General features: G+C 38.0%; 1 protein-coding gene and 1 long non-coding RNA gene across 8 annotated transcripts in view; one reads left to right on the forward strand and one right to left on the reverse strand.

The window, feature by feature from the left end:
* CA10 (carbonic anhydrase 10) overlaps positions 1 to 27,636 on the forward strand; it is a 206,739-nt gene that overhangs the window by 114,764 nt on the left and 64,339 nt on the right. The gene's annotated exons all lie outside the window — the stretch shown is intronic.
* LOC129214698 (uncharacterized) overlaps positions 1 to 27,636 on the reverse strand; it is a 177,843-nt gene that overhangs the window by 7,184 nt on the left and 143,023 nt on the right. The window contains exons 3-4 of the long non-coding RNA XR_008579782.1: positions 23,932 to 24,130; positions 22,686 to 22,798 (exon numbers count right to left, since the gene is read on the reverse strand). This is a non-coding gene — a long non-coding RNA (uncharacterized LOC129214698). The remainder of the gene's footprint in view (positions 1 to 22,685; positions 22,799 to 23,931; positions 24,131 to 27,636) is intronic.

The following is a 27,636-nucleotide window of genomic DNA, read 5'->3' on the forward strand; positions in this document are numbered from 1 at the left end:
TCATGCTACCCATGGGCAGAGTTATAGAGGCAGGATAGCAGATCCTGTGCCTATCAGTATATTCCTACTCAGAGGAGTAATATATAACAGGTTATCTTGCCTCAGGTAACAATCCCAGGGCATTGAAATGTCTTTTCTTTTGCAATAGGCAAATTGAGTATCTCCTTAGAGAATTTTGCAGGTTGTTAATTATAAAAAGGCAGTAAAATTGTAAAAGGAAAGACCAAGACTGTGATCCTGGATTACACTGCTGAGCCATAAGTACCATATACCTAGAGTTATGGGAAGAAATTAATAGAAAATTGGAGCTGAATATCAGGAAAATCTTTCCAACAGTGAGACTATGAAGGAGTCTCCCATGTGAAACAGTAGGTTCTCTTCTTGCTTGAGAGTCTCAAAACTGAGCTGGACAAAGTGTTCTATGAGGAGCCATCCTGAAGAAGCCTTGCCAACTGATCTTTTTTCCTGATGGACCCAAAGTACTTGGAGAGAATATGAAAGTCATCGAGGCCTTGACAGGAAGCCCCTGTTCCTTTGCTTTGCTTGTCAGTGATGCTCCTTAACTTTGTTATTACATGAGGTTAAAAAGACTCAGTTAAAATATTTCGTTGCTCTCTCACTATACCAATCAATGGTTGCTGCAAGAGGAGGTGTCTTCATAAACGTGCTGGTGCATGTTGGTGTCTGTTATACACAAGAGAATGCGTTTATTTTTCGGTCAGAAATTTCTCTCAACCCTACTTTACTCGTTCTTCCTGGTAACACAGGTCTTGTAACATTCATCTTGAATGGGTTAACCAAAAATATTCAAGTGGGCTCTCTAGCATTTTTCAGAGCAATATTTGTTTTTATTAATGACATTCCCAAAGCAGTTTATAACCATCTATATGCATTGCTTTCAAGTCTGTTTTTTGCAGGTCTAGCCTACATAGCACAGGATGTGACAGTTTCTATCTGGTTTTATTTTTATTGCTGAATACAAATGTAGAGTTTGTCTGTGAATATTACTGCTGCCCTGCAGCTCTGGTAGTTTTTTATGCTCTGTCTTTTTAATGATTATGTGTAGTTTTTCTTCTAAATGCCTTTTCTGCTGTTTACTGGAGTTGTGAAGTATTCACTGACTTCATGAGATGTGACCAACGCATAAGGACGAAAGGGGATTTGATTATTTAAATTGCATGGAAATACATGCATACTGTCAAAACAAAGAAGCGCGTAGGATTGTATTCTCACTTACACTCGTACAAATCAGGAGTAACTGCATTGAGACTAGTGGACTGATATCACTGCAAACCCAATTTAAATATCAGTAAAATCAGGTCTACCAATTTGATATACAAGAATACTGCAGATTTAAAGATCACATTTTATTGTGAAAACTATTTATCTTTTACTTACCCTGCTGTCAGCAAAGCTAAAAGTAATTAAAACTGGCATAAAATATTTTCCAAATCCTGGTTACTTTTTTCATTTAACACTTCTTGCAATCAGTTTCTCTCATTGTATGCGGATTTTTTTGCAGTAGTGATAGAATTTTACTGTTACTGCTTTTATTATTCATTATTCTGAATATGAAACTGCACAAATTGGCAAGGATCTCAGGAAATGTTTTCATATCAAAACTGGTATATCAAAGCTGTATATTTCAAGTTGATTGAAGCATACTAAGGTTTGGATTGGCTTGGGTCACACAGCATAAATTGAGCAACGCTGTTCGGAGTACTCTAGATTTGTACTCGTGCAAGTGAGTTAATGATCTGATTCCTAAAGTGGGATTCATCTCCTGTAACTGTAACCATCGAGTTTCATTTAGGCTACATCAATGCAGAAAGATGGGCATTTCCAGAGGTAATTCATCCTACTGTAACATAGCCATCAAAGACAGGTGAGTGAATTATTCTCTGTAGGCACCCCTCGCTCTCCCCTAAGGATAGTGGTAGACAAGACTGTTAGTTTAAAACAAGATAATTAGGTATTAAACAGCAAAAATAAGGCAAGATGACTCTGGGCCCTAACGTCTGAATAAAGTGAAAAAACCAAATGAGAGAAACTGTTTTCTCAGAACAATCTTTTAGCCTTCCTGTGGCTGATATTTATGTAACCGCAGAAGCGTTTAGACCACATACAAGGTAATTGTTGCAACTGGTTGTCTGTGCTATTGCACCTTCCAGCCTTTGGGCCTGAGCGGTTGCCTGCACAACCGTACCGCACAGTGCAGCATCCGTGCAGCCCCGAGATGGTTCTTGCTGCTGGAATGACTCCCTGAGCTGCACACGTGTGCTGGTAGGTGCTGGTGTTACGATACAGCCTGGTTTTAAATCCTGACATAGAAACAACTCTGAAATATTACGTAACTAGGAGAAAGGACTTATGTTGATTTAGTTTGTTTTTTTAAAATGATCCAGGTTTTGGTTATTAATAATTTTATGTCATTGCTGATGTACAGTGCAGCTTATAAGACAAAGAATTTATGTTTTCTTACACTTACCTCAAGTAAAGAAAAGATAGCATTGAGGCTCATCTGATTATATTATACTTCTGTAGTTTAAAAGATTTTCCAATTTTATCTATTTATAAAATTACTTGAAGCTGAGGATTAAAGAGAAAGGTTTAAAGCAGAAAAGCTGATTTAAGACTGAAGATCTTTCTTAGCAGCATCCATTTAAAGTTAATCTTTGATCATCTGTGAAGCTGATTACCTAACATATAAAACCTATAAAAATTATCCTCTCTTTTATTATGCAATACAAATATTGTATTCTTTCAAATTCAGTTGATCAAGAATAATATTCAGAAAATATGTTACCAAAGCAGCAGTCATAAATAAATGTTACAGAGAGATACAAACAGACCGCGATGGAAGGAGGCAGAAGGATAGTGGCAGGTTTTGTCATTGTCACTCACAACAGTGAAATAGAATCGTAGGATCACAGCAAGGGCTTGTAAGGCAGAGATACAGTTCTCCCAAGATAGTGAAGGGTTTAATATTTAAACATGCTTGATTGATAGAAAACATACAAGAGGTCCATGATATACTCTTAAAATCTATCTATTGATTTCACATGCTCTCCTGCCTGGATATTAAATACTCCAGATACTCCTCCGTGCATCATTGCCAAAGTCAAAATAAAAAAGTACATTCAGATAGCCAGATTTTTTTCCTGGGCCTCCTGCATTCACCTCAGTAACCGTGATGCCACTAAATCTGGTCCAACTAGCAGCAATAGTGCCAACAATACCAGCATCCACCAAAGGCAAAGACCATCCATATAATCTCTTAATAGCAGAGCTCCTAAACCTGCTGTACTTCAGTGTCTCTGCTGACCCTTTCTGCCTCTTAGAAATTCACTTCATCTTAGGAGACTTACACAACAAGTTGGAAAAGTTTTCCAAAGTTTTCACATCCTCAGACTTACTGTAAATGGAGGGGTTTCATATAACTTTTACTTTACTCCCACAAGCCAAGAGGGGAGTCAAGGGAGAAGGTGGGAAGCAAGGACAACACTACTGATTATCAGAATCCAGGCAAAAATCAAGCAACTTAGGAGTCATTTCTCAATTTATGAATCACTTTTTGTCCATCTCTGCACTTCTATTTTTACACACATTTGGTTTTAAATGATGTAAGAGCTTTAAAGTTTTCTCTGCTCCCATCCTGTTTGTATTCCAAAGGTTCAGTTAATAATGCACAATGCCAAATATATGTAAGTCCAGAACAGCCTTGAACAGTGAGGAAAGCTGCGAGGGCATTCTTTTTTCTATACCTTCAGAGTGCTTATCCGTTGTTTTCATATACAAAGTGAAACAGAGTGCATGAAACCTAGGCTTATCATTACGTTATCTAGAAAACAAAATTTTGTTTGCCACAGATCAAGATTCCGCATTATCTAGATATGAAACCTTTCCATTTGATATCTCTATTAAACTGTGATACGGTGTTTGTTATGCCTTCTGTCACACAAACCCATCGCACATGGGATTTATGTTTCGTGTCTATTATGTGCCTCCTAGCTTGAAATTAAGAGCAGGCTTAGTTAGTTTTGTATTTGGGAAAGCTCTGGATACCCATTTTGAGAAAAAAAAAAATCTATTTTCAACATCTGATTTGGAGAAAAAACACTAAGTGTAGGATATTTCTGGGTAAAATGTGTCACTGGCAGATCAGTAATGCCATTTGCAAAGTGTTTTCACGTTGTCCAAAATTGCAGCTGTTGAGATGATTCTAGATAAAACCACTTTGCTCATTAAATGTGGCTTCACTGGCACATAAATCTGTCCTATGGAGTGCATTTTCTGAACTCAGATAAAATTAAAAGAGGTTACACTGGTGCAAAGATCCAGCCAAGTGACTCTAACTGCAGGACTCGGTGGTAGTGTGCTGCTTACAGTACTTAATCCACTAAAAACACAGAAGAGGGGTGGTTCCCAGGCAGTGCTTGCTGTTTTAAGGACTGAATTTTTCATACGACTAGGTCACTTTTGCTATTTGTTCATGCTTGATCTTTGTTTCTCTATGATTTTAGGAGGCTTAGTATCGATGAGCATTTAAATTCAATTTCATGGGATTTGCAAGACTTATTTCTTGGAAAAATGGTACTCAATGCATAAAGTTACCAGCACATCAAGAACAATGATGTACTTTTGTTGAAAATCTATATCGGTTTTCTAAATAACAGACTGTTCAAAGAGTTCGTGTTTTAAATAGCCCAAATAATACCGTTTGCTTGCTTAGAGAAATAAAATCTAATTTATAGTAATTAAAGCACATTAACCTGATTAAAAATTATCTCCATCATCCTATATTTAATACCTAGCAGCTTTGTTGCCAAGACGGTATTGGTTTACGCTGAGAAGGGATTGCTCTGTCAAATAGGCATGTTCAGCAACAAATAAAACAGGGGAAATCAGAGAAGTTGAAACTAAAATAGGAGTTGGTAATTTTAGAAGTGGTTATTTAATTTCCTGTGTGTTTATCTGGCCAGCAAGAAATAACAGTTTCATAGGAGGAAAGGAAGAATATCAGAATATCCTTTAGAAATTACTTAAGTACTGGACGATTTTTCCTCTGAGTTGACGACTCAAGGAAGGTTCTTGACCATGACACGTAATTGGAATGAAGTACTGGAGGCTTAGAAAGCTCCATCCTGTCCTGGTACAGCTCTTTTACAGTGACGTATAGGAGCAATGCATTTGGCTCCAACTTCCGTATCTACTCTGACACCCACTATAAAAAAAAAAGAAAAAGGAAATTGGAGTAGTGACACAATTTTCAAAGTGGGTTAACCTCTGAACTCCAAAAGAAATTTAAACATGTTAAAATTGGTTATCGCTTGTTTAGCACATCTTATTTTTGTAAGTGGAAGATGTGAAATATGGCTCTAGAATACCACTTCTTTAGATATGAGTAGTACTACAGGATCTTTCTGGAAGAAAGCATATATAAACCTGTGAGTTACTACCATGTATTAAGTATGGGGCATATGTTATGACTTATTATCACAAAGTTTTATGATAATTTTAGAAAGAGAAGATGTATTAATCTTTGTTATTTCAGAAAGGGAGAAAACCTTAAAACCTTTAAACCTTTTAGATTCACATTTCAACCTTCTGTATTCCTTTTGGAATGTAGAAGTTAGGCGTTTTTCTACTGAACACTAATAGGAGTTGTTGGAGCAGAATCACTACAACACTCCACCACAGTGTTGCATGCTACCCCACATTATTCTTTCCAGAGGACTGAATTACAAAATCAGAGGCATTACAAATATCTGAGTTGAATTCAATCTACTATCTAATTAAGTAGTTAAAAAATCTTCTTGGGGGAGAGACAGCAAATAGGTTTATGATATTTTGACCATCTACAGTTATCTGCTAACTGTAACTCATGGTTCGTGTTTCAAAGGAATGTAAATTATGCACTTTGAGTGAATTGGGAGTTCATTACTAAAGAAACAATATGCCATTTCCCAGAGTCATAGATGTATAGAATGTATAAGGAAATATACCACCTTATAGGTACCTTTTCTAGATACCAGTTTGCAGTGAGTAAAACAGAAAGTGCAGTGTACCCTTATACCTTATAAACTTGAAGTATATTAAATATAAATCATTCTCATGCATCATATTCTACTTTTAAAAGGAAAAATATGCATTAAAAAGATTTGTTCAATCTTAGGTCTGCCTTGTAGCATCAAAGATCAATGTGCAGTCTGATTAAGTTGTGCTCTATAGATTTCTGCAGTCAAGTTCATCAAAGAACCCATTTCTCTTCCTCTAATGATGCTTGAACCTAAAGTTCTTCTCTGAAGTACTTTAATTTTCACTTGGTCATTACAAGAAGACAGTGACTTAATGAACTGCAAATAGGAGAAGAAAGTAACATAAATCATTTTTGCATCCTTTTTTGTGGTATTAGCATAACTCTTCTTTCATCATTTTAATGCCTCCAGTGATTTCTCCACATATGATGGTAAAAATTAAATTATACTGCATTTTTTTGCAATCCAGTGCACCAATAAAAATATAAAATCATTAGAATAATCAAGATAAATTAGTGTCAGCAAACTGTAATATTATTTTACATTGTGCCACAGTAACTGTTAAAGTGAGTTTCCTGCTGAGATAAAAGTCACTAAACATTTATCATAAATAATCAGTAAAAGATTTGTAAACTATTCTTCTGTGAAGACCTTCTCCAAGACACTTACTTAAAAAATATAAGCCAATGGCTTAGCGCTTCTGACTGAAGGCAATATTCAGGACTCAAAAGTGAGATGGTAATTTAAGATGTTTTCTTTCTGGCTTCTCACCATGTGTAGTTTTGTATAACCTTAAAAATCACGTTGCCATTACATTTTTTCTAAAATAGAAGATTAAATCAGTCATGAAAAAAAAATACCTGAAAATGTAAAACCAAAATAAAAGCGCGAATCACGCAAAAGGTAGTAAAAAGCCGACTGAAAGGACAGAAATAATTGCCGGTGTAATTTTTCTCAGTTTAGTGTATTTACACTGATCTTGAATATGTTCCACTGTATGTGCAGTTTGGAGCCACCAGACAGTGAGGATGCTGGAGGATTTGCCTGACAACACTCTGACGTGCTTATGGAAGCAATACGTAAAAAACACAAACAGGTGCTTGGTCAGCCCTAGCTGCATGTACCTCCCAGGTATTTTTGAGAAACAAGCTTTGTTTCAAAGTCATTAAAACATTTCTAAAAATTTTACACTTCAATTTTGTGCAAAAATCTGCAGTAATGCCTGCATTGTAGGACAGCGCTGCAAAAGTGTTAATACTGTTTCACAACGAGCATGAAGCAACCACTATCAATGCAAAGGGAGATCTTCACTGGTCTACCTTGTTAACTGCTGCTTCCAGGGGGAGGAGGAAGGTACCAAAGTGATGTAATTTTTGGATTTGCACCAGATTTGGGCTTGTCCAGAGTTACAAAGTTTGTTCAGTGAACCACTGAACTAGGCAGCTCTTTGGGTCCTCAGCCATGTAGGTGGCAGTCACATAGGAAACGGATGGACCTTCTTGGCTCAGACAGAGAAGCTTCAGCTAACTTGCAGTGGTGAAAGCAGGACAAAGATTGAGCGTACCAGCCCCAGCACAGACCATTTGAAGTTCTGGCACTCACTGGAGATTTCCCAGTTGTTCAGCACATATATCAAGAATAAAGCAAGGAATTGTTCCCCAGGTGCTCAACAACAGCTGGATCAAGCAGAGAGGAGTGCAGAGCCGGCCAGGACTTTGTATTTAGTACAAAAAGTACTGCACAGACTGAAGGAAGCCAATAAAAAGTCTAAACATCTCAGAAGCAGAAAGGAGACCCAAGTATGCAAAAGGCATCAAGCAGCTATTTACAGCAAATAACGGCGTAGGGGTGGCCGCAGGTAGCGCAGGGCTGTCCTCAGGGGGCTGCAACTGCTTCCACTGGTCCCTCTCTCATCCCCTTTGTGCACTTAAACCAAAGGTGACATTTTCTCTGCCCTTTTTACAATCTTTTTTAGTGTCACACTAATTTTGCGTCCATATTTTTGTTTCTACAATCTGCCTTTCTATTAATGAAAGAAATATTTTTAAAAGATTAAATTATTAGTATATTCTCAGTACCAGGGGAGTGCTTGTTTTTATTCTTCTGTGTTGATTGTAGATGATGAGGTCCTTGCACTTGCCATGTTCTGGAAAGGCGCTGACATACATGTATAAATAAAATTAGTGTTTATGGTCACTGGAGCCTATTAGCCTTTTAAAAAACTGAAATTAAAAGCTTGAATTAATTGCAAATTAATGATTCAAAATTGTCATTTACACTTTTACAATGTAATGGTTTGAAAATGGTAAATATTTTCAGCATAAGCTCTCAGTGAAAACTGAAATCACTGGCTAAAAAGGGATTAAATGTAGCTTTTGGAAAATAAGATTTTTCTGAACTTGGTGCTGCTGTACTTCAGCCTATCTGAACAGCATGTGCTTCCAACACTGAAGTTCCTTATAAAACCAGGATGGGGTAAAAATCACTGCAGTAGCTGTGCAAATAGGTCCCCCAGTGGCTTTAGGCATTCATTATTAAACACAGAGTAACACTCAAGGTACTGAGCAATTTCATAATGAAGGCATAAATCTCTAAATGCTTGGGTAATCACCTATACAGGTAATATTCCAACAATAAGAACTGTTTAGCTTCTTATGCTTTAATGTTTGTTATGCATTTTTTTCTTCATTTATTTTAGAAAATGATCTTATTTCAATCGCAGCTCCAATGGGAGCTATTGTACAGTATTGGGCAACAAGAGCAGGTTAGTCCCAGTAACACACATTTAAATATCGTGTGGTATTTTTGAACAAACGTAAAGCTACTAGACATTTCAGTTCAGCTTTATGAAACTGTGTAGTAAATACAGGATAAAGCAGTTCTTTATTAGACTCCTTAGTTACAAAGAGCCAAATGCTGTTACTTTTGCTACCACCTGGGATTTGCTCTAATAACCATCAGTGAAGATGATCTGTTTCCTTTCAGTTACACACAGTCCCAAATCACTGGCATTATCTAGCTGTATTTAAGACTGGAATTTAATCCTAAAATATAATTTCCATCATTAAAAAATTATCATTGTTCTTTTGTGTATTTTGTGTGAGGAAAGGTTTTGTTTCAGCTTTAAAATTTCATTTTCAGAAATATATGCACCTGGCTAACTTTGTAATGGAATAGCTATTATTTTATTCAGTTGTCATTGTTACCCTTAAAAACAAAAATTTAAGAAATCATAGTCCTCTGTATCTCTCTATACTCCTTATAAACTGTTTCACCCCTGAAAAGCAGTTTTAACTATTAAGGGTTTAGTCCAGATTTAAGTGTATCTTACTGATTCTGTATCAACTTTAATTACGACATCAGTGATTTAGTTTTCCTGAGCAGCCCTTCTGGAGGCTGTGACTGCCAAACAAGCACCCCAACTTCTCTCTTAAGACGATGCATAAACCCTTCTGTGGGCTCTGTGCACTTGATTCCTCTGCCACCTTACACTGAGGAGGACTAATATTTTCTGGCAGTAATTCAAAATATAATCTAAGCAAAATACACTTGCTTATGTATATTTGAAGACATAGCTTGTCTGGCCATATCCGTAGCATTTGTAGTCACATGAAAAAGGAAAAATTCAGTTAGGATGCTGGATCCCGTTCAATATTCTTGGCTCATTCTTACTAAAACATTGTTTTGCTGACAAACCAAGATGACAGCAGTGAAATGCGAGATGGTAGAATCCCAAAATGTCTAATGCACTTACTGTGCTATGCTGTGTTGTAAAAAACTAAAATAAATTAAATAATGCCACATACTTCAATACTGCAATATACAGCCTTACTTTCAAACCCTCTCAGGTCATCCTGAGCAGTACCAAAAACCTGTTTAGAAAACTCCTAGCTAGGATCTACAAGGAAAGGAATAAGATTTCTCCTCGTTCTCTTATGTCTCTCTTGCACCCTCATCAGGCAAGCTAACAGAATTTTTAAGCGAATACAAGCTTCTCCCTTTTTTTCCGTTTATCCTCCCTGAGAAAAAATCCCAACCTCTTCTTTCTGGGGAATAGAGTTTGCATTAATTGCTGCTTCAAACAGCATATACTTAAACATGGAAATTCAGTCTGAGATGAGACAGTAATGGAAATCTTGCCCCAAATAAGGCAACAACTTTTCTCATAAGGATTCCAGTGCAAAAGAAAAGAGACAGAGAAAATATGCTACAGGGCACGTAAGGAATCGATTCCAAACAAAATGTGTTTCAGAGATTTCCCACAAGGCATCAGCAGCTTCTTAATGCAGTTCATTCACAAATTCCTTCAGGGAGCTCAGTAAATAAAGGCAGCTGATTCCACCTCTCTGCAGGTCCATGTGAAGGAGCACATTAAAAGGCACTCGAGGATTCAGAGAGGTGCTTAGAGCTTCCAGAGCAGCCGATACGTGGTTGACCACTCATTGGATTTGGTCCTAACAGTTCAGGCTGAGCTGGGTCAAAAGTCCCTGCTGGAGCTGGGTACCATTTTCTAATTGAAATTCAATGGCAGCTGAGTAGCTTGCTCCCTTGAATGTCCAAATCTTGAGTCAATGATGGCTAAATGAACAGAAACAACTCTCACTGCACAGTACTCTATTTGTAGCTCTGCAGCCACCTATCACCCTAGTGTCTGAACTCATCTAAACCATCTAAACTCACTAAGAGTTGCAGAAATCCTAATGGATTTCAAGGACTCTCCAGCAGCACCTCATGTTTTTGGCAGCCAAAGCTAGGCTGTAAGTGGTAACTGCAGATTTGGACAAGGTACTTTTCTGTTTTCTTTTCTTTATGCTTATTAATTCAGGTCTAAACAGGTCTAAACAGAAATCACAGGCAAAAGAGTGAATGAGAAGGGGGAGGACCAGAGAAGCACTGAATCTGACTACATTAAATGTGAAAGCCTTGGTACGATAAATGGCTATTTCTGTTGCAAACTATGGAGCAGAAAATACATGATTTGGCAAGATCATCTACAATAATTTATCTAACAAAACAGAATACGAAGAAAAAATTACTTTTGATAAACTTCCTAACATGAAAACTCAAGAGATCTTTCCAAATCCTGTTTTCTGAGAGGTTTCCAAAAAATACAAAACCTGTCCTAACTTAATTAAAAGACAACACTTTAAAATGTGAAACAGCTTCTGAGCTTGAGAGGTAGCAACAAAAAATCCATACCAATTCAAAACACACAGTCATTCCAGGCTCTTGCATTAGTAGCTTGATCACCCACCCACCTTTCCTTAAATCTTATAGGTTTTGAGCTACAGACTATCGAAACTATTTTTATTCCTCATAGTATTCGATATAGGGAAATCACAAGGTGAACATTCTGGCAAAGAGTATCTATGTACACATGAATATCCTGAATGTACTTTTTGTTGCAGAACAATGGGACAGTGTTTTTAATGTCAAGCAAAGATTACAAAGGAAAGAAAACTATTGAACATCTTTAAGTGATTGGAAAGATCTAGTGTTATTCACTGCACACAGGTCAGGGTGGGGGTTTTTCTCATACGAAGAAGGATACTATATCAGTATGGAAAAAAGGTTTGTGAATTAGATGTAAAGAAGTCCAAAAGGAGGAAATACTGCAGGAGAAACAATGATGCTGGAAATATTCCTTATAGTTTTTAGAACATCCATTGAACTTATCAGGTCTGTCTTGATGCTTCATAATTTGATGCTTCTAGGATATTGTAAAATTCTATTTTTAGGATAAAAGAGATGCCTCTATTTCTCAAGACTTCTAAGTCTCAAAAAATTCATATGTTTTAGCTAGATTTAAAAAAAAAATGTGTGCCAAATGCCTCCTGAAGTTCAATGGTATCGTCAGGCTCCTCTGAAAAACTTAGTTTTAATATCTGTAAAACCGGTTAATGGTTCTAATACCATAAAGAGCTAAAAGAAATAGAAGACTTACTGACTTTATTAGGTTAATACTAACCACTTCTCTTCCTGAAAAACATAATGAAAAATCACTTACTGATTATAGAATTATTCAATATAAAGCCTGCTGTAATCTCCTACCATGTTCACAGAGGACATTCCTTCTTTTATGCCTAAGTTGTGAGCAGTTGTGCTTACCTTTACTGTTATTTAAATAAGGGAAGCTGGTGGTTCCTTAGAGAAGCTGTGTGTCACACAGATGCTCTGTTCATCAACAGACTAAGCTGTACTGGGACCCCAGACACAAACAGCCATGACTGCAGACTGGTAGTGCACACAAACCTGAAAATCTCCTCTTCTGGACAGGAAATTTCTCTGCACTGGCAGACTGCAGCCTGATTCTGCCTGAGACCAGCTCTGACTTGATGAAATTCATGGGCCAAAGTAGCAGGCAGACGCTGGGTATTCTAGTAACATCCGACTGCCAAAAGCCATTCTGTGGTGCTTCTAGACCTGGGGAACCAGCTGTGAGACATGGATTCAAATGACCTGGAAAGAAAACTTGGCTTCACTGAAATCGATGGCAGAAGTCTCTTTTTCTTCAGTGAAGCCAGGATTTCATTCCTGGCAGTTGCAAAGCTTCTGTTTGTACTGAATTGTTTTCCTACTGTCAAGTGTTGTTAGATTTGGGGGGGGGAGGGAGCTGTTTCTCCTGGAATTATTTCTGCAGCTGAGCCAAGATCTAGAGAATTTATCTCAAGCAAACCACTTCTTCTTTTAATTTTCAAAGGAAACTTGGAAACTTTTCTTGCCTAGTGCCAAGCAAATGAGACTTCTTTTTTAAGAGAAAACCTAAACTTGGATACAATTTTATAAGTCAAAATAAGAGGTTAGTAATGAGGGCTTCAGAAGCAGGAGAATTTATAAAGTTGCCTGTTGAGCCGTAGGCAGGCCCTGTGGAAAGGGTTTGCATGCAAAGCTCAGAGAAGTCAGTGATCAGTTGCCTCGTATTCTTATTAACCAAAATACTGCTTCCTGATGGAGTTATTGATGGAACATTAGAATTTGAGAGCTCATAGCATGCGGCTTTGCATGCTGGTCATTGAACAGCTCTGGGGTTGCTGGAGGCTGCCGTGCGTGTGGTGTTACACCTCCTGGTTTGGGCTCCACTCAGCTGCTGCTGTGTGTTTACGTGCACTGAGGTGAGCATCTTGGTTGCACAAGTGAAATTCTGATTGTCTCTATCCCTCCTCCAGCCAATCTGTGAGGCAAAGATAAGCAGACCTCAAACATGAAGAGGCAGGTAGGTCTATTTTGCAGCTACATAGAAAAAGGCTAAATATTAAGAATAAAATCCTGTTTTCTGTGCTAGTGAGAAGAGAAGGCAAAGGAGCCTATTGTCTCCCCGCAGTAGCAGATGGCAGTTGTGCACCTGGCTCCCTAGACTCTGGGAGCAGCTGCAGCTCCAACCAGATTACAGCAGAGATGTTCCAAAGCCACGGGGAGGAATCACATTCCTAAGGAGCCTTTGAAATAATTTGGCAATGAATACCTTTTTTCCCCTGCTGGAAAAGCCCCTTTTACATGTCAAAGAGGAATTAGCATGCAGACTTGGTGACCAAGACCCGCTTTTGTACCACCAATGTAAACTACCACGGTTGGTAGTTCAGCCATAATCATCTTTCATGGCCCTTGCTCAGCGACATTAGGGGCTTTTCTCTCATGACAGAATAGGGGTTGTGCAAATTCAAACTCTGAGCGATTTTCTGTAATTCCATTTTTTAATTGTTTTGATTGGACCCAGAATAATCCATATGTTATTGGAAGAGGTTAAAAGAATAATAAATATTTTGATACCTGTTTTTAATTCTTCACAGTGATGTGGTATAAATTGACTCCATCAAAGTAGCACCACAGTAGCATCACAGGCAAAGGAATTTAGTGTAAATCCTATAGCACAAGGTACATGTTTGCACCAGCATGTTTTAGAAACATGTTCTGTATTTTGAAAAAAACATTACAGTTCTTTTGGTACTATCAGTGTAGCTGGGTGTCATCCATGAAATCAAGAGCTGATACTAGAAGTATGATTCTTTACCTGGAGGATATACACAAGCTCTAATCACTCCTACAGCTGAAAGAAAGATTAAAGCTCAACATATATAAAGCAGAATTGCATGGATTTCCTATCCTAGAATGCCCAAAGCAGCCTCACTTGCATGTCCATATTAAACTTATTAAACCTATCATTCAGTAGTAAATGACACCGTTTCACCAAAGTTTGGCGTATGTTTTATGGCTGAAACACAGGCTGGATGATGCACATTAGATCTGAGTAGTAACCCAAACACAGGATATTTGGAGGGGTCAGAAGAACTGTTCTTCCTAGTCCTCATATCTCAGTATTTAGTAACCGAAACAACTATTTACTATTAGAAAGCATTTATCTGCTTAACTGATAACTAATTTTTAATACCCTGTGGGGACTGAGCCTCCATCCCTGTGCACTGGAAACTTCTGGATACACTAAGGGGGTGGAGGGTGCATGACGGAACCAAAGTTAATACATACTTTATGCCGCCTTAGTGAATAGTAGGTTTTCTCCAGTACTAAAGACTGAAACTCATAATTCTAGAATGCAGCAGGCTGAAATGAACAGTTTCCTGAACAACGAACAAGTATTGCTTAAAAAATGGTTTCTTTTAATTTTGTAGACTGCCATTTTATTATAAATAGGCTACTTCTCCATATTTGGTTTTTAATCCTGCAAATATGAAGGCTATTTAAATAAATAGGAATTTTCCTTCTTTAAGTTTATCAATTAGTTAGTTTATCAATTGTAGCAGTTTCATGTCTGTACATCACAATTCACAAGAAGGACACTGATATAGATACTCATTATTCCAACAAACAGGGTATTTATTTCTGGGTGGAGTTGCACAGACCCAGTAGACAACGTATCAGACCAAACCACTGGGCTTGACTTTACTTTCATTAGCGTGTTAACCTCTGAGCTTTCCATATACCATGTCATTCTTGCTGACAATAAAAAGGGAGAGTTTCAGCCTTTACCTTTATTTAGTTGCACCTACAGCGTATTTTACAAGAATGTATTTGCTACTGAATGCAGTAACAAATCTTCAAATTTATTGAACAACTTAGGGCAGCAACCACTTCCTGAGGAAAATAACCTTCTATGGAAAAATAAAGCACAAGTTTGGAACACGTGAGCAAACCAGTTGATTGCAGTGTTCTAATACTTTAGTTGTCATAGGAACCGTAATTATAATTCTAACAACTCACAGACCACATTAGGTATATTTGAAAATCATTTTAAAAGCCTTTAAAAACTATTAAACAGGTGGAGCATACCCTACCAGTGACTTATATGGTCATACTGTTTTGACATACCCTATATGAGCAGAGTATAGCAATGTTCACTTGGGTTGGACATTATTCCCTTACTCGTGGATATTTGCATAAGGGTTGGAGGCTATTTGCAGTGCTGCTCATTTGGAACTGAAATTTATTGTTCACTTAGCTCCTAAAAAATAATCTAATTTTTCAAGCCAATAGAAAATTGTGTGAATTATTCACCTTGGTTCATTATTACAAGATATTTTATGGTGACACCACAGAAGTCATTATTTATAACATATGGGATCATCTTTTACCAAATGTTTTCTCCTTTATCTTCTTGTAAATGTCTTGAAACTATGAACTAAATCTTGGATCATCCAGTCAAAAGTGCCCAACAATGATAAATAGTCACATTATGTGCACAGGATTGCAACTCCCAAACCAGAGTATTAGCTTTTACTTCTGAGAAACAAGACTTTTGATATGAATTTTTCCTTAAGTGCTTCACTTTATCATAACACTGAATATCTACCCTGCAGTTTAGATGCAGACAGAACAAAAATTAGGGTTAGGGAGACTGTAGGCTTCTGGTTTTGAAAGAGAATGAACTAAAATTAAGACACAGATTTAAGTGTGAAGGAAAACCTATTACTTGCCAGAAATAAGCCAGCTGGAGTAGTGTGTGTGTGAGAGACTCTGTGTGTGTTTGTGTGTGTGTGATAAATTGTGGGAGTGAGTTTAACTGCAGCAGTCGGACTTTGGCAGATTAATGTAATGGAGAGAAGGTGACTTTTAAAATACCAAACCAGAATTTTTCTTCTGGAATTATGGCTACAGCACAACCAAGGATACTGTGACACCGAGTTGGAAAGTTCATTTTGTTTAAAGAGAAAATGCTCACCTGGTGTGTTACTAGATGTGGTCAAACTAAAGGACGGTTAAAACTTGGTGAAATCTTCTCGTTTGATTCTGTTTGTAATCCCCATTCAGATAAGATCAGAAGTAACTTTCCTAGTTTCTGCAATATATATTTTCAGTGAAATACCTGCTTAGAAGCATCATTACATGGTGTTTCAGAAACACCACCTTCCTCACAACATCAGAGGCTTTGTCTGAAAACTGACCTGCCAGTCCAGTCAAGCCATCTCTAACTTTGAAGTAGTTCAGCGCCTGGTCCCATTCTTTCATTGCCTTCACAAAAAAGCCTAAACTACAACAAGTTTCTGGTTCAAGTCTTGAAAAAGACTCACTGGCCAAAATTAAGCCCTTTTTCATGTTACATTTTATCATCACATCTTCTTTCTAGCTTTAAAATCCCAGGATGAAATCAATAGAGATTTTGTATTTATTTTGATTTATTCCATCCTTTGAACTTCCTGCCTTTACACACATCCTTAGACACGAGAAAGCCAGAACACCATTGTTTAAATCAATGTTGCTGCCCTATTACTGAGAGCAGAATTGAGTACAGTGACAACGTTCCTATTGTATGTGCATGAGATGTTCTGAAAACAAAACCAACAGGGCATAAATAAGAGCAGAATTTAGTTAATATTAGACAAAATATTATTTTTGCAGTAAATTATGAGGTGATGTCTTGCTGATTTAAGTCTCTCAGGAGCGCCAAGATTGTAATGTTATGTACTATATTGACAGGTTCATGTAAAATTCAGTACAGCCTGCTACTCCTTGGCAGCCATTCTCTGCAAGAATGGATGTGTCAACCCTCATCAGCCCCGATGGTGGCCAGTGCAAGACGTGCCTCAGTGCTCCTGGAATTTCCTCTCCTAACTCTGCTGTGTGGGTGCCGTAACATCCTTGTCAAACAGACAGGCGGCTGGTCAGGGTGGAAAGGCCTTCCCACCGGTACTAACGCTGGCAGATGTTTTCAGTGTTCCTCGCAAAATAGTGACAGTTTAACTGAAAAGAAAAGACAGCGCGATGGGCAGCGGAATGCACTCCTGAACACCTCTGTAGGTGACCTGGTAGGCTTGCAGAGCTACCTTCCATCAATATAATATTGGGAAGTGGGTGGGCTGTAAAGTCAATATTCCTGATGGATCAGAAAGAAAACTCCAAAGCACAGACCAGCCCCTTGTTACAGCTATTAACTATCTCTTCCTACTTACTGATGAAACTCCAAAGCATGAATAGAGCATGCAGCAAAACAAGACATTTAAATGTCGTTTAGATTTTCTGCGTGAACACCAAAAAAACTTTACTTACAAACTTTTTTTTTTAAGATGGGCTAAAAATACCTGCCTCTTCCAGTTATCTTCCAGAAATCAATAGGCAGGAAAGCAAATTACTGCTCCTTCTCTTACATCTCTGCTATTATGGTCTCAGTGGAGTGAAATTACTTTACAGTTAATTAGATTTTTAAAAAATATAGGATGGTTTCTGTATAATTCCCTTGGGTGTTTCTGTACCTCTGCAGCTTTTTAAATCCATTTCCGGGAGACGAGGCATTGATTTGGAGGAGATTTAATAACCCATTGGTATCTGTATAATCACCTGTAGCTGCCATGCTAGCATTGGCTGGACTTTCTAAGAGCTATAAGCAGCAGGTCAATACTTTCAGCAAAAATATGTATCTGTTTTCACAGCCCAGTCCTATAAAAATCATCTGCAGTTTTTAAAATGTGCATCTACTTCAGAGTTTTAGTTCCGCTCAGGAGCGTGCTTTCGAAGCAATTCTCCCTGTCTTTACTTACTGAGATCTAGTTCACATCTGGGGAGCTACCTAACGTGATAGCAGAAATAAAATATCTTCTATCACTGGGGGGGGAGCAGCATGGATGAGAACGTGTGGGGTATGCAGGGGATTTCAGACATCTGAAAACACACTTGCAGCAAGCTCCTCCCTCCAGCAATCCAAAACTTCTGATATTTGGGACAGTGTATCTTCTCACCCAAGGTATTGCAGTTAGGAAAAGGTACTCTATAGCTAGAGATAACTTTCAGAGGCATTCTGAGGAAAAGCACAGCATATTGGTTTAAGTATTTGGATTTCTCATTTTTAGCCATCAGAAATCTATTGCTGACATCTTATCTGGGTTGCTTAGGTTGGTGCCTTACCTTGGATGTTAACTTTATCGCATTGATAAAATATAAACTGAAACAAAATTTAAAAACAACCCTCACATGGAGATCCTTGCTACTGTGGCCAGATGGTTTTCACTAGCCATCTTCAGTGAGGTCTGAGCATCATGCTGTAGTTTGTAGTACAGATGTGCCCTCAATTTCAATCTCCTGTTATTTCAACCACTTTCCTTTTGAGCCTGAGGTAGGCAGCGTGCAGCAGCACAAAGTGGGAAGCAGTTAGCACGTCTATTGGAAACATTCCTCCAAATACTATTGTTAAACTCAGGTGTTGCGTGCTTTGAAACAAACAGGTGGAAAACTGTGACTTTCCAGGGTGAGAGACCACCCTGGGAAGTGTCTTCAAAGTACCTATGATCTTGTGTAATTTAGTGAATTTTGTAGCAAAATATTTGTTCTTCAGAAATCCCATTATAGGTAGCAGTGAAAAGTCTTTAGCTGCTTAGCAGAGCAGCATCTGGAGCATCAGGAACTCCATCAGTGTTGGGGAAATCATCCTAATCTTTCCTTTTGTTTGCACTGACATTTTTATAGGGGCTTTCCTTTTAGCACATCATTGATTGAGCTTGAAATAGCATAATCAACTCAGTGGGAATTACCAGTAATAGATTACAGCCAGCTTCTACTTTCAGTTATGGCTGTCTGAGTCCACATAATTTTGCTGCAGTTACTGTGTATTTTCCTTAGGGTAACAGAGATCAGTATCCATGAATCTGCATTTCCAAGACAGCATGATATTTATAAACCTTGGATGGTAACTACTAATTGAACTTCATTGTTTAACTATAGGTTGTTTTCCTCCTGAAGAGAGCTACCCATTATCATTAATTAACACTATTTAATCAAGATTTTATTTCCTTCTGATTTTTTTAAGAGACATTCACATTTACACTGAATACTTTCAAACCAAAATTTTGTTTCCTCATGTTTGACTTTAAATTTATGTTATAGCTTATTACTGCATTTTTCCTTCCGTCTTTGCATTACTTTCTTTTGTCATGTGGTTAATTTAGTTTTGCTGATCTTAGTTCTTTATGGGAAAAAAAGAGAGCTATGCTTGGGTTTAAATGCTTGTACCTCACTTTACTGATTATAATTATTGAAGTTGTGCTTTGAATACTAGGGGTTATTATTCACATCCTTCATCAGATTTGTATTTTAAAGTTATGTCCTATTTTATGGAGAAGCTTTCCTAGTCGTGTCTGGAGTATAAATTGGAATTTTGGCTTTTCTGACGGCTGCCTCAGTGTACGGGCCAGTTTTTCAGTGAGTGCTGATAAGAGGGCTTCCCACTTCCATGTAATTGCTACAAGTCCTGCAGTTTGGACTGAGAAGTAGATATATACAAAATGAAGCCTTTGTTATTTTAAAAGAAGTGCTTATTCCCAACAGATACACAAGAAAACATGAAAATATGACATGAAAAAAGTAAAAGTCATATATTAAAAAAAGAATGACTCCATCTCTCAGTGTGTTTCTTGGGAGTTTTCAATACTTTAGAGTGGCCAGAAATGAATAGAATCAGTGATAGCTGCTTAAATGTGTGTTATTTTTCCTTAAGCTACTGTGTAGGTGAGCCCTTTGAATTTTTGAGGGTTTATTTTATTTTAGCAGTCATACCTTAACAGATAATAACAGATATTTTGGATGCATTTGCTTTTTGATCAGATTTTCAAATAGCTCAGTACCCAATTAGCAAATAAGGGAACCATCACTCTTTGCGAACTCCCAGTAGCTTCCACTGTTCTCAGTTTGAGTTCCTGGGTTCAAAACACTTCTAAAAATACGGCCCTTGTTGGAGGGCCTGATCAGAGTTCAGGTAATGTCCACATACTGGAAAAGATGTGAACATTAACTGGAACCTGCTATGCTGTCAGCTGAACAGAGAAGCAGACAATAAGGCAAAGTTACAGTTCCAGCATCTAAACATTATCACGTGAAAGAGTTTGAGCATTACATCTCAAATCTGCTCGCTTTTCCTGACTTTAATTAAAGAGTTCCAGGCTGCCACTGGTTGCAATAAATAACAAAGCACATGCAAAAACTGACCATGTCTGTCAGGTTTGTGACTAGAAGGAGGTCGAGGTCTGGGCTTATTCAGAAGCAGATGGGAGCCCAGCAGGTAGATAAATGCAAACCTCACCTTCAACGAGCACTTGACAAAGAAAGGTCAGAAATGAGACTGTGAGAAAGGAAGTCACGAATAACACAGAGCGTGTGCCTACTGACACTAGGGAGGAGGAAACTGTCTTTTCTCCACAGACAGACTGTTTCCATATAATAATTTAGTTATCAATGTCTATTCAGTTTTTAAACTACTTTAATACTGACTGACATTTTCTTTAAATTGTAACTCGTGCAATTTAATGATAACCTTTAATTTTCTTCTACCCTTATAATGTAATGGGAAGCAGCAAAAATAGTAAGAACTAAATTGCAGACATTAGAAATACTTTTTTATCAGAGGAATGTAAAAAAGTGCATTCATGCACTATAACGCACAAGAATTTTACTGCGTGATGGCTTTCAACATTTTGTTGTCCTACAGTAACTGCTCTTTGGCACTAGTTTGTGTGTGATTCATATTTTTATTACTGCACAGAGCAAGATCGCTTCTACCCTAGACCGATGACCTAGTTTTTAGAAATATTAAGAATTTTTGTGTCCCACTGACTAGCGGGAACTAAAGTTTCTGAGCTTTCTTTTTGAAGACCAAATTGTTTATGAGTAGCCTATTCACCCATTTTGTCTGTCCGCGCACCAAAAAAAGGTTCTCTGTGTAGTAAATTCGTATGGCACAGCAAAGAAGTCTGGGTCATTTCAATCAATATGTTGGATGACCTGAGGCTTTTGGGTCCCTTTGTTTAACAGTATATTGCAGAAAATATTCTGTGGAATTGATTAAGTATCTACTTGAAATACTAGCATAAAAAAAGTGCTGTAGAGCCCATTTCTTTTAAATTGTTTGCATGTTTGAAAAAGAAATCATTCTTTAATGTGGACCCAGTACTTGCTGTATCTTTCTTTTTTTCCCCTTGGTCCAATTTTTATGTGGTGTTTGAGTGTGGCAGCTGTGATATCAGAGAGTCTCAGGAACCTGTGACTTTGGAAATAATTTCAAGCACTAACTTACAAGAACTAAATATTGCTGCTTTGCAATTTATGCTGCTAGTCCTGTCTCCCATTCGAAGTTATGTCTCATGAAAAGCCTGCAGACAAGAAGGAGCTGGCACTCAAGATGCAGTTATAAAAAGTTACCCAGGAGTTTTAGTTTGCACTTCTCCATTACCTTGCACAAGCGGGGAGGTTCACCGTGATGAATGTTTTGTTTTCAAGGTCTAACGCTGTGGTTTGGCTGAATGAACTCTCTCTGTCAAAGGAGATAATTTTTGCCATGTGTTCATTGCCAAGGCTAATACCAGCCCATATATGTATTTAAGCTTGTCTTATTTTGTGCAGTCAAAACGTACCCTTAACTTTCTCAGGTATAACTTACTGGAGAAATGTTGTTCAGGAAGCCCCAGAAGGCATTTTGGTACCTGGCAATGGAAAGCCTGTGATCACTCACAGTGAGTGAAATTCCACTGAGCGGGATTTGGCAAAAGGACATAGGAAGGCACGAAAGTGTATAACTTTCTGATTTACCCCTCCCCGCAAAGTTATTAAATTTCGTTAGTTTTATTAAAATCACATAGACTACAAGTCAGCCTAGGCTGAAATTTTAACAATTCAAATGCAAAACTCTTAAGACCTTTTTCACAGATGATGTTAGCTGTCCTGTTCTCATTGCTGTCAGTGCAGCGATGCTGCAGTGCAGATTTAGGTCAACTGATGTCTACCTGATTATGTTGATGTTGTCTTCACTGCTCTCACAGCATACCAAGCTCACATGTACGGCTCTGTCCTTTTAGCTAAACTGCTGAATTAAGAAGTCTGTATACATAAATAGCAGTATGATTCAACTTGGTTCACAGAATCAATCAGTTAATGTAAGTTCATCTTTCATTTTCTAGACTGTTTATGAACATGTATGTGGACACAAGTGCCTCCGGGGCTGATTTAGGGCTTAGAAACTCAGCCAGGGATACAAAGATGCTTCATATGAGTTCATTTATATTTCTTCAGACCCAAATATTTTTGCTTTATCAAGAATTTTAATGCCATCTGAACACCTATACGGCCCTTTACTACAGTCTGCACGATGCAACATATTTAAGGGTTCACCATATTCAGCAGATTCTACCCTCTGATGACGCACCCCTCCTCCCAACTTACTGGGCCATCAACTCCTGTGGAACCGAGATCCTTGACTCTGGCTATAACAGTATGTGCGAGGACTGCACTTCATAAAGATCCTGAATCTTCTCTGTGTGTCCTCACTGGCATTCCTAAAGGAAAAATGGGTAAATCAGTGGCCCAGAGTGAACTGATGGCAGAATTAGAGCCTCTGTTCATTCATCTATATTAAACAATAAAACAACTTTGACCTGTCCCCATGCACACACAACCACATGCACTCCCTCTTCCCTCACCCACATCTCGCATGTGTAGCAGTATTGTGCAAACACACTTACATATTTATAGCCTGCTGTAATGTTATTGCTTGTTTTATTTTCTTGTGCACACAAGCCTAATTAACAGCTATCACTCAATTTATTCTTGATTTAAACATAATTAACAATATGCTTAAGTAATGATTTTGCTTATGTCTACTAACTGAAGCCAAACTTGTCAAACTATTTCTCCATTAATTTAATTCTTCCTCTTGATTTAGGGAAATTCAATTACTCTAATGCAGTTAGTTGTATGGCAAATGTTTTCAGTTCTCTTCTGTTGCTTAGACACTTCCAGAGTATTTTCTAGATCATTATAATTTGTTGCCTAGGGAGTGCATAAGCAAAAAACAATGTCTTTATAAATTGTCAGATGTACCTGACTGTTCTATACAAGTTCTGTATCATAAAAGGCATTAGCTTCATTTCTATTTTAAATAATCTACAAAATGTCTTTTTTTCTACAATATCCTTTTACAACTGGGGAAGAAATTGATCCAAATAATTGTTATGACGGTCTTATTTGTCACTGTCAGCCCAGCACATGTTAGCAGGATGTTCCACAGAGACTGGCGATGGGCAGGAAGGGACGTATTCCTCTAGAAACACCTCTTTTCCCTGCAAGGGGCTGGATGCTGGAATTCAACAGCTGAGGCTCCACCGGACACGTACCCCAAAAGCTACGTGTTGGTGCACAGGGTGATCTTACAGGCTTCACCTCTGTGCTGTGTGAAAAAGCAGTGTGTTTCCTTAAAATCCTTTAATTCTGCCCCACACCATTGCTACTACATGCATTCCTACTTGGCTGTTTTATTTTTAGACATGCATTCCTACTTGGCTGTTTTATTTTTAGACATATGCACCTTGTTAAAATCACGGAATTGCAACTGCTCAGATCAGAGTGAATTCTTTCCCCACGTTAGCTGGAGGGGAGTCTTTCAAATATGGACTGTGTCACCTTAACTTACCAATATGCTTGAAGATCCAAAAGCTTGGTACATATTCTGGTTACTGGCATCATATGAGTGTTTAGGAACAGAGGTAGTATCCTTAAGGTCTCTGAGAATCCATACTGTACTACACTGGATGACTGCCATTCACTTGCTAGCAAAATTCTGGTGCTTCGACTGGGTTGGGTTTTTTTGCTGTATTCCTCTATTCAGCTGCCTGGAACAAGGCAAGACAGAAATGCTGTTATGATGTCTCCCAGGACTTGAAAAGATAGCCCAGTAGCGCTATCTCTATTGATGTAGAGATAGCTGTCTTGTGAATATTGCTGGCATTTAAGTCCCTAGCAGTTCAAAATATACCCTGAATAAGAGAACGGGTAGGAAAGGTCCATGTGGGAATCCAAACACAAATGTTCTGCCTTAGAGAGCAACGTGTTGTTAGCTGCCAGCTTTTGAAAGGTTTTGGTCATTTGGGGGGAATCTTCAGCCATCTATACTACGACGCTCCAGGAGCTCAGTGAAGGCTCATTTTATTCAGTACAGCTGAGGACAAGGGCCTGCATTTTCTGAGTGATCAGGCCTCTTAAAATCTCCCTTGATAAATCAAATAAATGATACGTGCCTTTGCTGTCATCATTTGAGTGAAAAAGACCTGGCTTGAAACTTCCCCAGCTCCCCACTGATGCTAGCAGAACTCCAAATCCAAGTGTCCTGTCTATACTGCAGTTTGTACCAGTTTATTTAACAGTAAATCAGTTTTGTTACATAGATACAGCCCCTCTTAAACCATGATTTATCTGCCTTGTATTGTTTCCCTATCAATTAAAAATAAATCCATGTAAACTATTACATAGTTTCCAGATAAAGATTTGAAGCAATTTAATTAAATTGATGTCAAAGTAACCAAGTCTTTCATCTATATACACACATCCCCATATATTTGTATGTTAGATATTAGGAATACAAAAATGGTGGGAGCCCACAAGAAACAAAATGGAAGGAGCAAAGTGTTTTAATAAGAGCTCTAAATTTGGCAGGGCGCAGAAGGCAGAGGAGTATAGGCAAAGGGAAATCAAACTGTGAATAAGATTGCTGTGCCAAGAGTTTTGGTTAAACAATGCCCGAGTGGTTTCCCGTGAATACCTTACCCCACCCGGTGCACCCTGCCCACTCGCTGCAGATTTCTCCCAACATGAAGCTGACTTAACCATATAGTGCTGTTCATACGTACGGTTATGTAAAATTACACATCTTAAGCTATGAACAAGAGGTGCATTACATCTTAACTCATGTATAAATTTATTCGTACGTATAGTACTTCTGAATCTCTAAACATAAAGATGCAGCATTTGAACATAAGTCACATCAGGACCCCATCAACCAGGCAACAAATCAAGGCCTGTCATCCTCCTCGACACTCACAAAGGGACTAAGTTGTGCATTTTGTCGTGTCCTACAAAGAGCACTTTATCTGGACCTTTGCTGATATTCAGGTTACCTGTAAATAGGATGGCACAGGAAGAATCACTGCTAGTTGCTGTATACAGCCTTTTGTTACTGAGATGATATGATATCATTTCAATCTAACTGAAGACATCTTTCTGTCAAAATCAAATAAGATCTTAAACTTTGCTTAGAGCCAAAATTTTCCCAAAAAGTTGGGGTAGGGTGGTGCCTCTCTCCCCAGTAGAAATAGCCTGATTCCAGCTGATCTTGCTATGGGTTTGAGTCCACAACCTGGGGTTTTTTTACAGGATAACCTGCATGTTAATTAGCTTCTTGTGAATTCATAAACATTGCATCGATCTGCAAAACTCTGTACTTGCCAATAATCCTCAGATCTCCTATGCTGCCAGGAGACAGTTTGGCATTTCATCTAAAAGAAATCACCAAGGAATTTTGAATCTTAAAGAAAAACAAAATATTTGTACATGATGAAGTATTTTATTTCAAATAAAACTCTAGGTATGTGGACCAAGTTGCCAGATGACCTCCGTAGTTTTTAGACAAACGCATTTGCTTAAATTTGTATCTTGTGTGTGCATATGCTAACACAGGGCGAGTAGCCACTTGACTTGTACAAGTAAATATACCCACCATTTTTCAGCCATGTTAGGGCAAATTGAAAATTTACCCTAAACCTGATTTAGTATCTCATAAGCCTGATTTATATGCACTCTGCTATAAATGATCATCGACTGAGTATTCAAAGCAGAAAACCGAGTGAGCTATACATAAAGAATGACTACTTATCTTCACAAGGCATCCTTCCTTGCTATAAACTCTAGATCTGAGTCTCCTCTCATAACAGTGTAAATCAGAAGTAGCTAGAGGCCAGTGGATTTATACTACGGTAAATCCAGCATGAGAGAATTATCACTCAGTTTCCCATTGACATCAATAAAAAGAACACCAGGCTCCATATAAATAAATGGCAAGAAGCTTTCTTGAGTCCATTCCAGTTGGCAAAAGTTATTTGATAAATACATTTTAATGAGGCCCTTTTAAGCTTTGTTATATTTCACCTGACGTTTATATGGTAATTCTTAGGAACTGGTTTACTGCATGAAATATAAGATACTTTGATGCAGTCATCTATATGTATATGTGAGAACAGGAGGTTGGGTGTGCCACATATGGAAAAAATGTACAATTTAGGGTTCCCAAATGGCATCTTTACATAATTGTTCGAATACTTAAAGGAGCTGAATAGCTGTGGTGGTAAAAAAAGAAAGAGAATCATAAAGCTAATGATAAATAAATATTTGCACACACATGCTACACAATAATTACTAATTTAATGTCAAAAGACAAAGAGGAACAGCTGCTAGCTGTATTTTCCATAATAAAAAAGTTCATAGGAATTTAAATGTGGTACTTATACCAGATTTGAATCCTTTCCTGTATTTTGCAGGTATTGTTAAATATTCCCTGAAGTTATCCTTTGCCATAGGTTTTTAGTAGTAAGCAAAATTTTTCTTTTTAAAAGTACGTGGATTCTGCGAAATGACAGGTTTTGCTGTAAATAGGATTTTCCTTTAAAACAGTAGAGAGGAAATTCGCTAGTAATCAATCCAGTGCATTGCACAGATTGCAAATACCTTCTATATTGGGGCTCTCAGCAAAAATAACAGAATTTGACAGTAGTTTGAAAACGTAACTCTTGCATGTCGGAGACAGTATGAATCCATGGCTGCACAGGTTGCAGCAAAGACACTTTTTAAACAACTCCCTCTTATTAGCTTGGTAGGGCCAATTAGCTGCCAGCAGGATCATATTGTTTCTGGCTCTGGGGCTGCCTCTGTCAGCAGCAGCTCCAAGTTCTCTGTTTGAGAAGATCAGGCAGTGTGGACATGCTCACCATTGATCTAATTTTGTTTTACTGAAATGCTGCTGCTTAAATGGAAGCAGAGTAAGTCTGGCACTGATACCTCATGAAAACCCAGCCTGAAGGCTTCAGTGTTGAGGTTCAGAGCTGGAGACAGTGGTCTGCACGTGTTAGTGACAGCGAGCTAAGCAGAGGAAAGAGAGAATGAAGGCCTTGTGGGATCTGGTGAATGTGTCGGTGTGGATGCAAGGAAGAAGTGTCCTGCTTTATCCCCCAAACACTGCGGCAGACAAGTTAGAAGAAATTTTCAGCTCTCCTAAAGCAGCCCATAGCAGTATGGAAATGTGGTAACCTGCAGCTGAAAATGGAAAATTAAGCAACTCCTGAAATGTATG

Source organism: Grus americana, chromosome 18, assembly GCF_028858705.1.
Source record: "Grus americana isolate bGruAme1 chromosome 18, bGruAme1.mat, whole genome shotgun sequence".
Lineage (NCBI taxonomy): Eukaryota > Metazoa > Chordata > Aves > Gruiformes > Gruidae > Grus > Grus americana.